This window comes from Passer domesticus, chromosome 4 (assembly GCF_036417665.1).
Source record: "Passer domesticus isolate bPasDom1 chromosome 4, bPasDom1.hap1, whole genome shotgun sequence".
Taxonomy (NCBI): domain Eukaryota; kingdom Metazoa; phylum Chordata; class Aves; order Passeriformes; family Passeridae; genus Passer; species Passer domesticus.
The window spans coordinates 65,055,618-65,073,077 of record NC_087477.1 but is presented as its reverse complement, the minus strand read 5'-3'; the positions used below and the strand labels follow the sequence as shown (position 1 = coordinate 65,073,077).

At 36.2% G+C, this 17,460-nt stretch overlaps 1 long non-coding RNA gene across 13 annotated transcripts in view; it reads right to left on the bottom strand.

Annotated features, from left to right (window-relative positions):
* LOC135299423 (uncharacterized) overlaps window positions 1-17,460 on the bottom strand; it is a 53,197-nt gene that overhangs the window by 12,456 nt on the left and 23,281 nt on the right. For 12 of the 13 annotated variants that reach the window (XR_010361412.1, XR_010361408.1, XR_010361416.1 and 9 more), the window contains 3 exons: window positions 14,965-15,156; window positions 11,688-11,878; window positions 175-367 (listed from right to left, as the gene is read on the bottom strand). This is a non-coding gene — a long non-coding RNA (uncharacterized LOC135299423). The remainder of the gene's footprint in view (window positions 1-174; window positions 368-11,687; window positions 11,879-14,964; window positions 15,157-17,460) is intronic. The other variant, XR_010361418.1, reaches the window with a different exon arrangement.

The following is a 17,460-nucleotide window of genomic DNA, read 5'->3' as shown; positions in this document are numbered from 1 at the left end:
CAAAACCAAAAATAGCAAAATAAGAAAAAAACAACATAAACACACAAGGCATGTGTTCCCAATGCTAAAATAATCCAGTGAAGAACTGTAAATGACAAGAAAATGTGGTGTCCTTTGCAGTTTTCCTGGAGAGAACTGAACAGGAGGAAAATTCATTTTTAGTAAAGTTTTTACCTGAAATCAGAGTTTTGGCAGCTCATGTGGAATCTGAATGATGTAACTGGGTCTTTACCAGAGATCTCCTATGTTCTTGTGGAGCCCCTTGACTTCACACACACAGCTTCCCTGCTCCTTATAGTAAGAGAGCCTCTCTGTTTACTGGGTATAATATGAAAGCATTTTCTCTTCTCTGATGGTCTTTCTAGAACTGTTGAAGGAAGTATTAGCATTTTAAACATCTCTTTTCATTTATATTTTCTTATTTTAGTGCTGCTCAAACATTCACTATAAGTCTTTTTCTGCTTCCTTGGAGGCTAACTTTCATGCAGACTGATAAACCACAGTATACAAAAACATCAATTTCATAACATATTCTGTTGCCAGCATCCAAAATCCACAAGTAGATAAGTGTATGACAGTTGATTACAAGTAATACCCCTATGGTGTAGTGAAAATCACCAGAGCTGATGAGTTCCATATACTTAACCAAAGATGAATTAGGGTATTTTCTCATTTTTTGAGTAATGGGAACTGGGCTTGCAATTCATAACAAGTTAATTTTTTGTATATATGGGGACTGTGAGGCTAGACTGAGAAAACTGGCAAAATGGATCTGAGTCTTTCTAATAAAAAATGGCTTAAGGTTATTATTATCTCTCAGAAGAACATGTAAGAAGGCAAAACAGCAGTATTCTCTGGCATTCAGCTCATGGTTTTGATTTAGAGCCTTTGTTCATGTTGTGTGCAAATCCACTATCAGAAATATGCTCTCTCACTGCTTGAAGCACTGAAGATATCAGTCTTGATTTCAGTTTTATAAGGTCTAAAATCTTGATGGCAAGTACATAACCCTGTGTGGGAGAGAATTATGTAAAAGTATAGTCCCTTGTAATTTCTGAAGGTTTTGGCCAATTTTAACCAAATTTGTGAAGAATGGTTTCAATTACATCATACTTGAGAATTGTAAAAAAACATAACATCTGCACAAATACAGTAACTAGGCAGAGGGTATGGGTATGCCAGTACCCTATTTATATTTTCTTGTGCAGAGAAGCAAAGGATATAAGTCTTTCTTGTACATGGTAGACCAGGTAATTCACAAATGATCTCAGAAAAAGCATTATCCCTAATGCTCCAGTGAATAAGCCAACTAGTCATTGCCACAGGTTAGGAATAAACTTCTATTTTATTCTGTTGCTATGTCAAGCCATCTGAGATGCTCACGGCAATTTATTCCTTAGAACTTAAATTCACAGAGGTTAATATCAATACGATTTAGGCATCCAAATGGCTTTGGCAATGTGGGCAAAAATATGAGTTGCTTATTTTTGTCATCTGTTGGAACATCTGATATATAGCCCACTATTAGAAACATGATACTGAATGAAATGTGCCAGTGGTCTTGAATACAATGTTTTGTTTTTTTTTTGTGGCTTTCTTTCTGATATTTTAGCATGTCTGAAAATCAGACAAGATTACCAGTGTGAAGAAATCAAATAACACAATGCCAGGAACTTTTAAACCTATCTTTTTCTGCTGTAAAACAACTAATAGCAGAGGGGACCTTTAATTCTAAGCATTTATGACATTGGAAAATATTATTTTAAAGTAATGGACTGTTTGAAATTCGTCACCCTATGAACAAATTTTGAACTTTTTGAGTACATGGATAAGCATTCTTGCCCCTCTGAATTGCACTTTTATCTCACATTACTTTTTTGGTTATCTTTACATAGTATTTTGTTTCAGTTACACACATGTTCTACAGAAGAAAGAAGAGATCGCTGTCTCACTAAATACTAACAATAAATACCAACACACCTATCATTCTCTTTAGGTCTAAAGGGGTGTTCATGCCTCATATCTTTGGTCCCACACCCATTACAAAAGGACTGAGTAGCTTCACTGTCCTTCCCTAGTCATGGAATTTCATCTATTCACACTGGAGCTATTTATGTTTTTTGAGCTTTCTTGCATGGATTCAGAAAGGAAAGAAAAGTGTGTGCAACATAAATGGTTGGTTTCAAACTTGAATAAGGACCCACAAAATCTGGAACTGATAAAATATCAGCGGCTTTCAAGGCACTAAAACTTTGCATGCAATACTGCCACACTGGTTTGAATGACAAACATGCTCACAAAATTTTGGTTTCTTCACAAATAATCTGTAAATCCAAAACAACAGTATAATTAAAAATCTTAAAATTTACACAGAATTATTCTACTACACTCATAAAATTTATTTGTAGCTCCTATCTATTTTGAAAATTGTGCTTGAAAAGATTAAGTAAATACCTATGATTCAAATGTTAGCTAAACTGTCTAATACTTTTTGAGAACAAATCCCAACTTAGGGACTTTTCATATTCAGAGCACATATTTGGTTTGGATGTCCTTTTAGCTTCTGAAATCTTCTGTATGGGTCTTGTACACAGGGATTCTCTCATTGCACTTTGCTTTGTTTTTTTTAAGCCTCAGGTAAAACACATTTGTAATCAAAAGTGGCAAGAAATTAATAAAGACAGGAAGGGATTTTGTAAACAATTTTTTCTCACCTCATATTACGTTCAAGAAAGGGAATGATGTTTGGAATACAGATATAAATACTTGGATTAAGTCCTGGAAGAAGAAATCAAAAAGACCATTATACCGAAAAATGAGGGCCCCTTAATCCAATGCTTCCCATTGCTGACATAAATTGGAGGGGCAGATGAAAAGTAGGAAAAAGGGCATTATTGTGAAGCAATCACCAGTTTTATGAGTTTGGTTGGTTTTTTTATCCTAAGAAAATGGTTAGAAATCTGCAAAGATTTTATGTAGTGTTTGGTCTTTAGCTTGAATGTTTTGAATTTTATAGGATTTTATGTTCCTAAGAAGCAAAATAAGCATAACTGCTCCTCTTTTTCTGAATTATCAGTGTTCATCCATTAATTCATTCCTGCATGTCCTTCAAGACCCTGCTTTAAGTAGTAAACTTAGAGGAATGAAAGATGGATTTACCATCAATAAAAAAGGTAGAAGATCTAACTGGCAACCATTGCAGCAGAGAAATACATGATAAAGAAAATTTTCTTATGGCTTGGCACTTGGACTTCAGATTCAAAATACAATGGGCAACCAAAATGAGCCCAGCAGGTTCTTTGTTCCCACCTGATCCAGACACAGACCTTTAGTGTTAGCAAATACCAGCTACACAATGCCCAAGAACCTTCAGCAGTTTTGTGAAGACTGGTGCATTATAGCTCAGAGGAGAGAGGAGAATAGGAATAACAGCTCAAAAACTGAGAAGTCCCTGTGGGAAGACCTGGAGGACTTTAGCAGAATCAGGATTTTACTCTGTCTAGAGAAAAAATTATCCATAGAAGATTTATGTAGGTAGTCACTGGATAGCTTCAAATAATAGAGCAGTGTGTGCAACACAAATACTTTGTGATGCTTATTAGAACAAATTTTTCTCTACAGTTGTATCTTATCTGTGCTGCTTACCACCCACTTCCTAATCCCACCCAGATTTATAGGTGACTAATGGGCTATTTGTCCCACCATAAGAAATGGGTACAGTCTGGTGTACAGAAAAAATAAACAAAAAATTCTTCATGGGGGAATATCAGCATGGAATTGTTATGAAACTAAATAGTAGTGGAAAAAGCCACAATATAGGGAAATTGGCAGATTCTGAGATTTTAAGCAATAATAGTAGATATATACCTCATAATCACTGCATGCAAATATGAAATGCATCCAAAGATTTGTCTCACATGCTGCTTTTTCTGTGTGACTGCACAGCATAGCTGTTAGTCACCTGCGTTTGCATTCAGAAAATTATAATTTTTACTGTCTGACATATGCATGCTGAAGAGAGTAAACAGTGGGAAAAGATACAGTGATGAAGAGAAAAAAATTAAGAAATCTGACATAAATTTCATCATATTGTGACTTTTGATGTTTCACTTTTCAGATTCTTAATGGGAATTTCTAATTCTAACTGGACTGCTTAGTGTTCAATTACATAAAAAAAACCCCCAACAAATATCTTCTGTTGAGATTAACAGCCTTATTTCCATCATGGGTGAATTTTAGCTGAAAGTAATTGTCACTTGTACAGTTTTGCATACCAGTTCCTCATCTTCAAGTTCTGAGAAGGGGAATAGTATCTTGCAGAATGGGAAAGTGCATGCTGCTTCTGTCCTTGCCAGCTCACCCAAACATCTCTCCTAGCACAAAATACATTTATTATTTTCTAGAAAACTAAACAAAAATTTTAATATGACCTTTTAACCCTAAAACTCAATAGACATGCTTTGGATCCACAATTCTCCCATAGTGCTGCCTCCAAAAGTTATTTAAATTCAATCAACCCTCATGGTTTACCCCAATGAAATAAAGTTATTGCCAGATACTACTTAGACATCTGTTACTTGCATTAGTAACAGATCTGTGCATGCTCTGTCAAACCATTGCAATCAGGGGTTAAAATACACTGACTTAAACATTTTCATTAACTGTTTATGACGTAGAACAGCTAAGGAAAAGTAACTCATTAAACCACATTAACTCAGTGATGTCTGAGTCCTGAGAAAAAAATCCATTTGAATTTCTGTAGTTCACTATGTAATAAATTTGAAGAAGTTCTCAGATGATTTTGAGGAGTAGCTGAAATGAGTTGCAGTTGTTACTTTAATGTTTCTTGGTAATAAAATTGGGAGAATCTGACTTCAGGTTCTGTTAGTAGGAAACTTTGAGCCCATTTAGTTACTTTGGTTTCCAGATTTTAACGTGATCTGTTTGTAGCCAAACTGTAGAACGGAGAAAAAATGACAACTTGGTACAGAGCAGAGTCAAATGAAGTTCAAATATTTGCTGTTTGCAAACAAAACATTAATGCAAATTAAATCAAGTCATTCCTAGGATAAAGACAAATTAAAAAAAAGGTTCTAATTGTTCAATTAAATTAAATGTTATTATAAAAAGTCATAATAAACATAAGGCATTTCCAATAAGAAGCAGCTAAATTTAAGCTCTGCTTTATTCTGTTCAAATTGCTGTTTGCACAGGCATATGGCACATCTGTGTTCCATTATCTTTATTTACCAGGAAGAGTAAATATTGCTTCTTTTCCCTTCCCCTTCTTTTCTATTTGGAGGTCACCTTTTCCAAAGATGCTGGGTGTCAAAGGGCAGAGAAGACTGCTCAGTACCTTGGCAATACATTCACCTCCTATACTATTTATTTTCTATCTATCACTGCATTTGGCTAGGAGCCAATTTAGCTAGGCAAGCCAGTGTTCCTGCCAGGGCTGATCTGTCAAAACAGGCATGTAAGTGAGCTGATTGCACAGGCCTTCTTGTGCCAGCTTTGCTCCCGAAGCCAGTTCTTCACTGTCTCCTTTGGAGTGTTGAGCAAAACACTGTCTGCATGAGTAGGAATTCATTTAGGAAGACCTCATACGCTGTGCACAAATCTGACATGTGGGCCTGGGGGGTCAGAGGACATGTTACAAGGATTTCTGCAAGGTGTGCAACTTGTCGTATGAAATAAAATTTCCTGTTTGCTTATGTCTAGCAAAGTACTCCCAGTAAACACAGGTGAAAGAGCTTGGCCAGTATGAAAACTGTCTCTGCTATTAACTTCTTGTTCCTTGTATTCCAATATCTGTTATTGAGAAAATAGAATTTTATCTGTTTGATAAAATATAATATTCAGTTCTCTTGAAATATTCTTTTGCCAACTTGTTGGACTACATAAAGTCTCAAATTTAATTGTTTTGGGGACTTTGTTTCCCATCTTAAATAGTCTTACTGGACTAATAGTCTGAAGATTTTGGAAAGATTTTATTCATATATTCTGACTCCAGAGTTTAAAAATATCCCAGTTTTAATTGGTGATGGGGGAGAATGATGTATGAACACTTTGAAAAACTGGATTTTCAAAGATTGGGTAAAACTCTTACTACCTATGATGTTTTCCCACCTAATTTAATCTTTCCCTCCTGTCTGTAAATAAGCAATAAGTTGATGACCAACTAACATTAGACGCTTTCTTACATGTAGTTGTCATGGTGTGCTAAAATTTTAGCACTCTGTTGCTCATTAGCAAAAGAGAGTAGGATCTCTGGACTATTGCATGTAAAGGGCTGTTTCTTTAGAGTTGCCTTAAATTAAACTCTCTCCAGACACCTAGGCTGCTTGCAGAGGTAACCCAGCAAAGCCTCAGGGCTGGTTGCCTGCCCCATAGTGAATGGCATATAGGTATTCAATCAGGGACTCAGCCTTAGCTCCTAAAGGGCACAGAAACTGCTTTCCAGTCATTTTCTGCCATGGCTGAACCCATTTTGCCTGTGGCATAATGCAGTCTTATTTTTGGACGATTTGGGGCCTGTGGAATAAGTGTATCTTACAGTTCAGTACTGACTAAAGGTATTGTGTCTATTCCTCCGAAACTGAAGAATTAGCCCTGGGTAGTGTTTTTTTTTTTTTTTTAATTTTTTTTTGGTTTTGGGTTTTTTTTTTTAATTTTTTTTTCATTTTGTTTTTGGTTTTGGGGTTTTTGTGTGTTTGATCGGTTTGGTTTGGTTTGGTTTGTTTGTTTTGGTCTTTTTTTCAGAACACTCTGACCAGCTCGTCAGTAAAATATAGCTAAAATCTGGATAACATGTATTTTCCCTTTCAGTGTACTTATTACAAATCAAGTGATTGTCTTGTTTATTTCAAGGAGAAATTGGAGTATTCACAAGGGAAGGTGAGAGCCAGGGATGACTGCAAGGCAGGGGAACAGACCCAACCATGCAGAGCAGAGTAGGTCTGGTGGCCATACTTTGTGCCAGCCAAAGGTCCACTGATTACCAAATGGGTCAGCAGTGCTGAGTCAGTCAAACCAAGACAAGTTTGGACACAGCATACTTACAGTGCAGTTAAACAGGGGCCATGGAGCAGAATCTGAGCTCAAATGCTGCTATGGGCCCAAAGGGAAGAGGGTGTGTGGATGGGAGCCACAAAGAGATTGAGGAGGATGATACTGGTGCAGTCAGGGGCCTAATCTTGCCCTCCTGTAGAGCTCTGTTCAATAAGTAGAGTCAACAGCAAGCTTTGTCCTCTCAAATCTAGTTTGTTTTAAGCAAATCTCATCCACAAAGAAATCTGTGGGGACATTCTAGTTCTTCAGAGTATCTGTTGTAACATTTAACCATATCTGGTCTCATTTTTGGACTTAGTTTTCAACAGTGCATTGCAGAGGAGTTTAAAACACATCGATCTTTTAGTTTTAGTATTTCAATTACATAAATGCAGTGTCTAGAAAGCTAATAAGAACATATATAGATCTATTTGAGTTCCTGCCAATTCATGCATGCAATTTTGGCTTTTTGCAATGGATTCTGCTGAGCACTTTAACTTGCCTACACAATTTGAGAACTGTTTTAGAGCAGCATATTAAATGGGGCATGTGAAATATACTACGTGGGTAATCAATGGGACTGAATCTTCATATTGCAAACTTGTATTCTGCAGAATTGTTCATCTTTCAGATGAAGGCCTAGACTACTATGTGTAAACCAGATTTTAAGGGAATAAACCCAAAACTTAAATTTTCCCCCCTTTTTCTTGCACTGCTTATTTAATATTCTCAGTCTATTTTGCTATCACTGTATATTGTCTGTCTTAATATCATTTAACAGTGTGATCATGATTGTTTTCTTCAAAGCCCATCATGTTGTCACCGGCATATAAGAATTTTTTTTTTCCAGTGCCTGTTTCTTTGTACTGTTCCATCCTTAATGTCAAGATTGTAATCTCATTTCCTTTCAATACTAAGAAAGGTTTATTATATATATCAGTACCTATAAGATTGACAGCACTTCTATGAATATACTTATGCATAGTTTCAGTCAAGTGGTTGTTGACTCCTGGTAGACTGCTATGATAATGGCTACAGTAGAAAAGGAAAAAGGTTCAGTACATACAGAGGTAACCTTGTTTTAAAAACAACTAAGAAACACTGTTGCTCAAGGCAGTAGGGAAGCAAGTACCAATTTAGTTTTGAAATTCTGTTCATCTTCACATTTGTTGATATGGAAACATCATTTTGAGCTATCTGTCCACAAAGGTCAGAAAGAAATTTGAATCAATACTCTAACTAAAGGATAAGTGTCTCTGTTATGACCTGTTACTTGCATAGTAGCATAGTGACAATGGAAAAGAAAGCAAAAAGTCTGGCTACATTGTCTGCCTTACATTGGCTCAGATTAACAGAATTGGCATAAATGGTCCGTAAGGGTAGAATTCTTACATTAAATACAATTTTCTGCATCTGAGTTAGTAACCACACTGTCAAGTGCATGTTTAGGCAAAAGGATGCCATCCCATATCCTGTAAGTATCTTAAGGTAGTTAGACTGTACACATTCAAAGTAAGGGAAAATTAATCCTACTGAAAAGATTATTCTGCCCATCTGGATGTGATCAGAGAGCAGGCCAAACCACACAGCTTTTCCTTCCTCTTTACTAATGGTTAGTGCCTTGTTTGGGGTTTACAGGCATTACTTTTTTCAAGAAACTAAATGCTTTAAACTGGAACAACTCACTGACAGTTCACTGAAGTGAACTGAAATTCCTGTTTTAAGGTAAACTTAGTTTATTTTGCAGTAAGTACTCAAACTTCCTGCGCAGGCACAAGATTTTTTTTTTTAATTTCAGAAGGAATTTCACCTGAGTACATGGTGGTGACAGGTGTTGACTAGAAAATTATATATTTAAAGATAAAGAAAAAAAAATAGTTAAAAGTGTACTATTTGTATAACCAATAAAAAAATCACAAGGAACAGGTTAATTTCAAAATCCATAAAATGACTGGAATCTCAAACCTCCTCTGCTATACTGATGTACATAACAAGGTCTCATAGTGTTTACTCAGAACTTAAAACCATGAATCTGACTATCTGATTTATCAAATTTATGTACATATTCAATAGTTAAAATGTATCTAAGGCTTAAATTTGGCTTTTTTTATTGTACATCAAAAGTTCTTTGCTAAAAATAAGAGAGAACATAGTTTGAAAACTTATGCCTAAGCTTTAGAAGAAAAGATGATCTACCTTTCATCCAGCCTTCACAAGCATTTTCTCATAGTTATTATTGTCAAGATTATAAATGCAATTCTTGATTTCAAACCAATTTGCCAGCAGGAAGTCTCCTCAGGAACAACATGTGGCAACACCTGCTGGGCCAATTGGCCCAGTAAGGTAATAAGCCAGTCAAAAACTAAAATAAAAAAAGAAATCAACTAAAACTATTCACTGTTTTATTCACCTCTTACTTTGAGGATCTCTAATAATGACTTTTCACGTAGAAAGGGTGCACTATGCTGAAAATGTGAAACTATTTGAAGTGTTGCCTAGTTGGGTTGTATATTGAAATTACTTAATACATTTGTACCTACATTAGCCCTGTGACTACAAAACAGAAAGGGAAAAAATCTCTATTTTATTGTTTTTGTGTATAATATATCTATTCCAAAACAAGACAGGGTGGCACATGAAAAAGTGAGTAACCCAGTGCACACACCCCCTGGGAGTACTGGTAAGCTCTAGGGAAGACCAGCAGTATGCTGGTGACATCCTATAGCTGCCCTCAGTGTGAGAGCTCATGTGGGAGGAGAGATGTAGACCTTATTTACCCTTTAAAAAAGTGGGGTACTTTGGGAGAACCCTATTCTTTCCAGTTAATTTGTTTCATTTGAGCAGATTTTCATGATATGCCAGCATAGAAGGAAGGTCTGATATCTTCATAAAAGGCTTGACATCATACTGCCTGGGGAAGAAGAAAGGGGAAATGGTTTCCTTGAAGGTGTCCACTCAGTGTTTTGCAAGCTTTTTTATTTATCCTGGGAGAAATAACTTGTTTCTCTAACTTGTTTGGCTCAGACTCCCAGAACAAGAAGCAGTTTAGTTAATGCCATCCTCAGCCTAACCAAGTATGCCTCCAATATTTGTTTTAACCATGTCAAGAAACTGTTAACCCCTTAGAGACTGAGCCTATATGTGAGAAAACTAATTTTCTCAAATATTAGTTCATCTCTTTGATTGAAAATCATTCCTCTCACAGCACAAAAAAGAAGAAAGACAAAAGTGCTACTTTTACCACTGTAAAATAAAACAGAAAAGACATTTTAGTTATTTAGTTGGATTGCATTACACTTTCTTTTGCTATAGTAGTAATATGATGGAGAAATAAAATGAAATTAAATCGGAAATTGCATTAAGATCCTCCACTTGTAGTATAAATGTACATAAAATTTGAACATATAAATAAGACTGTAGCAGCCTGTCTTTTATGACCACAACAGCAAACTATACCCCACTTTGTAAGCTCAGATAATGTTGGAAGTGGAAACAGAAAATGGTTGTTAAAAAACCCCAAAAACCTGAGTATCTAAACCCTGCATCACTTGCACTGTTTACACATTAGCGCAAAATTGTTTGTCATTTTTTTGAATTCAAAGTTGTGCTTCTGACATTTAACTGTGTGTTACAAATCTATAAACCAATACCCTCATTCTAACTATTTCAGAAAGATTTCAGAGCTAATTGAAGTGTCTCTGTCATTTCTCTGTATGTTTTTCAGTATCAAGGGCTATAACATGTCAAAGGAAATGCTTTTGTTGAACAGAGCAATTTTTTAAAGTGCTTTTAATTAACACTCATTTCCAGGTTGAGTTTGAGTGCTTAAAGACACTTTTGTTAAGCGTTTCTGAGTATTCTTCAGTAACAGTCAAGAGAGAAGTGACTTAGCAAATGTAAAAGCAGCTTTGGTGAAGGCAAGCAGAAATATGTTTTCATTGCTTATAGAATTCCTTGTTTTTATATTTGACATATGTATCCTATTCCTACTTCTTCATGGTTGTCATAGAGAGCAGTTCTATGGTTTGCACAAGCACAAAATATACCCTGGGACTTGGAAACCAGCCTGACATGGAGACTAATTGGTATTAATTGTTGAGAAAGAACCAAGCAAACACATATAGGTGCAGCCAGATGCATTACAACTTATGCACGTGTTGTGCATTTTATAATTTTGGATTAAAATTGTGTGAAGAGATTTAAAAATGTATAACACCAACTTGCTCTATGAACACAGTGTTTGTAAATCAGCTAAATTTAGTGGCAGAGTTTCTAATGCGAGTAGTCTTTGGATATATACATGCCTTTACATAAAATAATTTCCTGTTCTTCCCTGCTCTTCAAAGCTACCCACTGCAGACTTTTAGTATGACTACAATCAAGATTTCAAATATGCTCTTGCATAAACATAGGCCTAGAAGAGGACACATTGCTTCGCAAGCAATACTTGAAACATAATCATAATGTGAAATTGCACAGCTTTGCATTAAGAAAATTCAACCCAAGGCTAATTGGTTTGAATTCCTCTTTACCGACAATACATTACACAGGAAAGCTCAATATTTAGTATGGTTTGGTTTTCCAAGATTACATTTATAAAAGCCCACTGCATCAGCAATGGAAACAATTCCACCCACCTGAGGATCACTCTTGAAACTGAAGTGCAGCCAACCATCAAAATGTTTCTCAGTTCCTTCCTTAGTCTTAAGATCTTGTACAGCTGCTTTTGAATTTAAACCATTCTTTTCTGCTATTTTCTGTTTTGTTGAATTCCACCCAAGAGAGAAGTGATTCACAGAAGTTATCCTGAGTGTGGCTTTAGGCACGTCTGTAATGTACAATGAAAGGAGAACAATACACAACAGAAGAGAAATCCTGTTATGGACCAAATTGCTTTTTTCCAGGTCATATTGAACACATCCTTATAAGGAAAACAGCTAAAAACCAATAGAACGACTCCCATGAAGAGCTGTTACCTTGTGAGAGAAAGGACACCACAGTTCAACTACCAGATTTATTAAGCATTGTCTTGTAGCTTGGGAGGGGGGTTTCCTTTGATTCTTTGTTTTCCTTCCTTTTTTTCTTACCAAACCAAAATTTTCTGTCTAGTGCTCATCTCATCATTTAATAGCACATCCTATCTACATCTTAAATTGTTTTCTAAACTATTTCTGATTACCTCAGAAAACTTTTAGTTTCTGGAACTATGATTCCTGCTTTCTGAACTTCACAAATCCTTTGTTGCTCAAATCACCTTCATCATATTTGTTTTCACTTTGTTTTCTCTCTCTGAGAAGAGCACACAATGACCTTGTAGAGGTCTTATACAAATTCATGCGTTATTTAACACCAATTTCTGAACATATTTTTGTTGAGGTCATATGAAGAGAATAACTCAGATAATCCTGCAACTCATTTATTGAAAAACATATTGAATACCTAAACTTAGCAACATAAACACAAAACTGAACGCTAATTCTTACATAACAATACTAATACCAATTCTTACATATGCAATACCATATATTACAGTGCTGTCTGACAAATTGCTATGGATATACATATTCTTGTGCAGTATTTTGAAAGACCAGTAATAGTGACAGAGAAAGGTATAACTGAGCATGCCTGTGTTTGAACACTAGCCACAAATTTTAGCTGGAGTTTTAGAACTTCTTTAAATTTGGACCCTTTGATTTTTGAAATGATGGAAAAAAATCCTGCTTATTTGTTATTTGATTTGTTGCAGGTAATGAGAATAAAGAAAAACAACTGTTTGCTTGCACAAAAGCATCAAGTCTGTGTTTGGACTTCGTGCACTGCAGTTTTCTCCATTCTTTTCCTGGGGGTGATTCCTGTATTACTCAGGAGGGGAAGATTGGAGAGACCTTACTTTCTTTCATCCACATTTGTTTCAATTCTCCAATTCCATTCCCACTTATTCTTCTCCTGCTGCATAAAACTGATGCATAGGACCATGGCTGACAACATAAACACAATCTCCTCTTGAAAAAAATTGGTGAAAACTGCATCTCCTCCTGTAGCTCTTCTCTTTCTCTTACTACATACACTATGGAAACCATAATTCTATTTGAAAACTTGATATTCAATTAAAGCCCAGACTTAAACTACTGTGCACCATATACAGATAGACCCCTTGAAATTGTGGTATTCAGATGTAACTGAAACTGTAAGATGAAACTGTAAACAATATGAGAAATATTTTACAAGACAGAGAAATCCTAATATTAAATTTAGGGCTAGTAAAATATTGTATGCCAGTATGAAACAATAAATCAAGACAGCACCTTACAGACATCTACCAGTTTACTTTAAATATCTAATCGTAGCAAGGATCAACACAATTGATGGGATAATTATCTGCTACTGAACTTTAGTGCACAGAAAAAATAAATTCATTTTCATCCAACAGTCATCAGCTTCTTTGCTCTGCTTTAGCCTCGTGTAGCATGTGATAGTTCAGTTTCCCAGAAGCTGCATCCAAACCTTTTACAAAACTATGCAATTCCACAAGGAACTGAAGTGCCACTTTCACAGATTTAATTTATTCCTTAGGGTGACACCAGAGGAATCATCTAGTTATGTCTTTCATATAAGAAACTTTTGCAAAAATCTTCTGTTTCATAGCTGACATAATATTGGGGATTTAGTGTAACCATTCTCCTTTATCAGAGGCAAGCAACCCTGATCCCCCTGGATGTAGAGCACTTTAAACCTAGTGAAAGGAGGACACGTATTTACACATTCCCTACAGCTGCTTCCAAGACCACTCAGAAACCATCTCAAATATTTCAAGACCTAAATCCAATCTGAGAAGTTCACTTGGCAACGTATGATGTGTGCTGGCACTGCTTGAGTGCAGAAACTTTTCTGCAACAGTACAAATGTGCAGTTTCAATGTTATCTATACATGTTATTTTTGTTCTCTGCTAAAACAATCCTTCTGATCAAAAACTGCTAGTCCTGTAAATTTATAACATCCAATGTCGCTATTTTCACATTTAATAAATGCCACTGTCAAATCACTATCTGAAAGACTATTGTGCTAGATCAGGTAAAACCAGCAAATCACATTTTGGAATCATTCCAGTTAAATATACAAAACTAAAAGTGTGGTTGTTACTTATGTTTTCATGTATGTACCTCCCCTAGCATCTTTACTGCAGGCTGCTAGTTGTCATTGTGCTGTTGAGGCAGAAGGAAGGAATAATTATTACACCAGCTACTTGCAGAGAAGCAGGGCTCTTTCCTACACATGGCTAGTATCACACACTGGTATTTTCCAAATTCAGATTCTTTATTCTAAGAAGACATGCTGGGAGCAGCTTTCTGAGAGAGTATTTGGCAACTTTGCACTGGAAGCCATAATTCTTCCCTACCTTCTACACCACAAACACCTCCTTGTTTTAGAAGCTGACAACCAAAACTTTCACCCATCTTGCCACCAAGACTTAAAAAAACCACTTGACACTGCATCTTTCAACTGGGTGTCCAACTAGAAATATATATGTAACATGTCTAGTGTGTACAGACAACTAATCTACAGAAAGATGTATTTCTCAATAAAGCAAGACCTTTAACATCATACTTTGTGTTGCTTTCTAAAGTCTTCAGTCTGGAGAAAATTGTTAACACAATGTTATGTCCAACAAATTGAATATCTTTGCCAGTGCCTATGATTTCAGACAATGCAGGCTTCTAAGATAAAAAAGACAGCTGTTTAGCTAAAAATAAACAATTACCTGTCCACTCACATGCATTGCAGTGAAGTCTCATCTTAAAGCAAGTACAGACCTCTCTTTAAACAAACCATATTATTACAGGGAAGAAAAATGTTTCCTTTCATTGCTTTACTGGAAAACCATCAAATAGACCAGAAACAAGTCCAAGACTGACCTGTAGGTCCTGCACATAGCTTGCACAACTGCTTATCTGGAGACCATCAATTCCTTTGATGGCACACCATTCTTTTGTACTGCAGGCATCTTGTACACTTGAAGAGGTATAATTTCTTGACAGTCATAAATATATCACAAGATTCTAATTTAGTCCACAATAGAATGACTGGAAACAACAAAAATTGTCTCTCTGGGGTCATTATAGGTTAAACGAGAGAAGGGAGAGAAAAAAACAAGGAATTTTAGTAACATCTGTGACACACTAACTTCAATCACCTAGAATCCCAAAACTGTCCTAAAACCTAAGACAGAGAGCAACTGCTGCAAAGCTACTATTCTATTTCATAACTAGAAGTTCAGTCTACCATGAACATTAGCATTACTAATTCAGTTTCTCCTCCCAAGAGGAGACTTGCCCAGTTACAAATCCCTACAGACCTGGAAGGCTTGTACATGGCTGTACTATAGTGAACTGGTCCCAGGAATATGATATGGGGCTAAATATTTCAGAGACTTTCTATCTTTTTGCCTCCAACCCGCCAAGTGAATAGTCTTCGACACTTCAGCTCTGTTTCTTCTGACTTTGCTCTCTCCCCGTATCTCTGTCCCATTCACCACAAAACCCTCAACAAGCATCCTGTCCAAACTTAAAAGCTGTTGCAAAATAGAGGTTAGAAAACCAGAAACAATCACAAATGTTATATTTAGAAATCGCTACCTCTATTTTAGGACGGTTAGAGGATTTCGGGTAGAAACACACGAGTTGAGAAAGAAAGGCCTCCTTTAGAAAATTCCTCGGCAAATGCACAAGATAATTTTTTCCCCACCTTTGGCTTATGAGTTTACTGCATTTGATGTAGCAACTATAGTTTTGAAGTAAAGAATATAAATCTCAATATTCTTCTATTTAATCATGAAAGCACAGAAGCACAGACCTTACATTTGCAAAAACACGTCAAGGCTTCAGACACAGCCACCAAAACTCAAATTTCCCCTTTGTTTTCTACAAATTTTGAGAAACATCCTTTACCTCAGCTTTAAAAGAGTGACAAACAATTACAAGGTAAATATTATGGTTTTTATTTGCTGCATTCTTCACAGAAATTTGCTGAAGTAGAAATACTTGTGACTCCCTTCACAGTTTCTTGGAACGTAGATAGAGGAAGCACATGTCTATGCTTGATTTTCCCCTTTTGGCCCATTGAAAAAATATAGGAAAAAAAATTCAAACCTAGAGTTTTCTTCATCTCTCATAGTTTATGGAATAATTTAAGTTTGAAATTCAAGTTTTGAATCCAAACCCTCACATCTGTATTTATGTTTTTGTGCTAATAAAGCAAAATTATTTACAGGCATTGCTTTTGTTGGTGTGTGTGTGGGGAATCTATTAAAACACTTAGCACTGCAATATATGAGCAGTCAGTCTTCTATTTTTCTTGCTATACACATTTGGTCAATCTTTTTGCCAATTAGCTCAGGACTGTGGACAGACCATACTGCACAGATGCTGTTCAATGCACTACCATAAGCACCAGGACAGATTCATGAGATTGTGTGTGCTCTTTTGGGATGTGTCAAGTAGAATCATAAAATCATTAAGTTGGAAGAGACCTTCAAGATCATCCAGTGCAACTTTCCACCCAGCACTACCACTGTAAACACTGAAGCACATCACCCAGCACCAGATCCAGATGCCTCCTGAATGCTTCCAGGGATGGTGACTTTATGACCTCCCTGGGCAGCTTATTCCAGTGCCTGAGCATCCTAACAGTGAAACATGTTGTTCTTATATGTAATCTGAATTTCCTGTCTCACCTTAACTCCATTTCTTCTTCTCTCACTACAGGCACGGCAGAAGAGACTGCCCCCACCTCATTACAATTTTTTTCAATAGAGAGTGATGAAGTCCACCCTGAGCCTCCTCTTCTCCAGACTAAATAAACCTAGTACCCTCAGCCACTCTTCCTAAGACACATTTCGTAGACCTTCCACGAGGGTCCTTCTCTGGACAAATGTTTTATCTTGTTTCTATGAATATTTACTTCCATATTTGATTCTACTCGTCCTAGGCACAATTTAGCATGCAAGAGAGAGGCAAAGAGTAGAAAAAGATAATATTGCATAGATACTGCACACAAATAACACAAAATCACACATTATAATAAACTTTCTAAATTATATTGCCATAGCCACTCTGCCAGAAAAAAAAAAAAAAGAATATTTTAGATACAGTTTTCTGGACCACTGCTGAAAAACCACTGAATTCCAGGTCAAGATCCCTTTCAGTTCTGGGATAATTCTGTGATCTGGTTTCTTGGGTATCCCTTTCTCTGAATGATTTCATTTTAGTCAAAAAAAAAAATCACTCTGACACTTTAGCATGAAGTGTTCCACCTGTAGTAACAATATAAGAAATATCTTGCCAAATAAAGTCAGTACTTTCAGCATAGTTTTCTGTTACCAACAGAGCAATAGAAGATGCTGCGCACAGCTT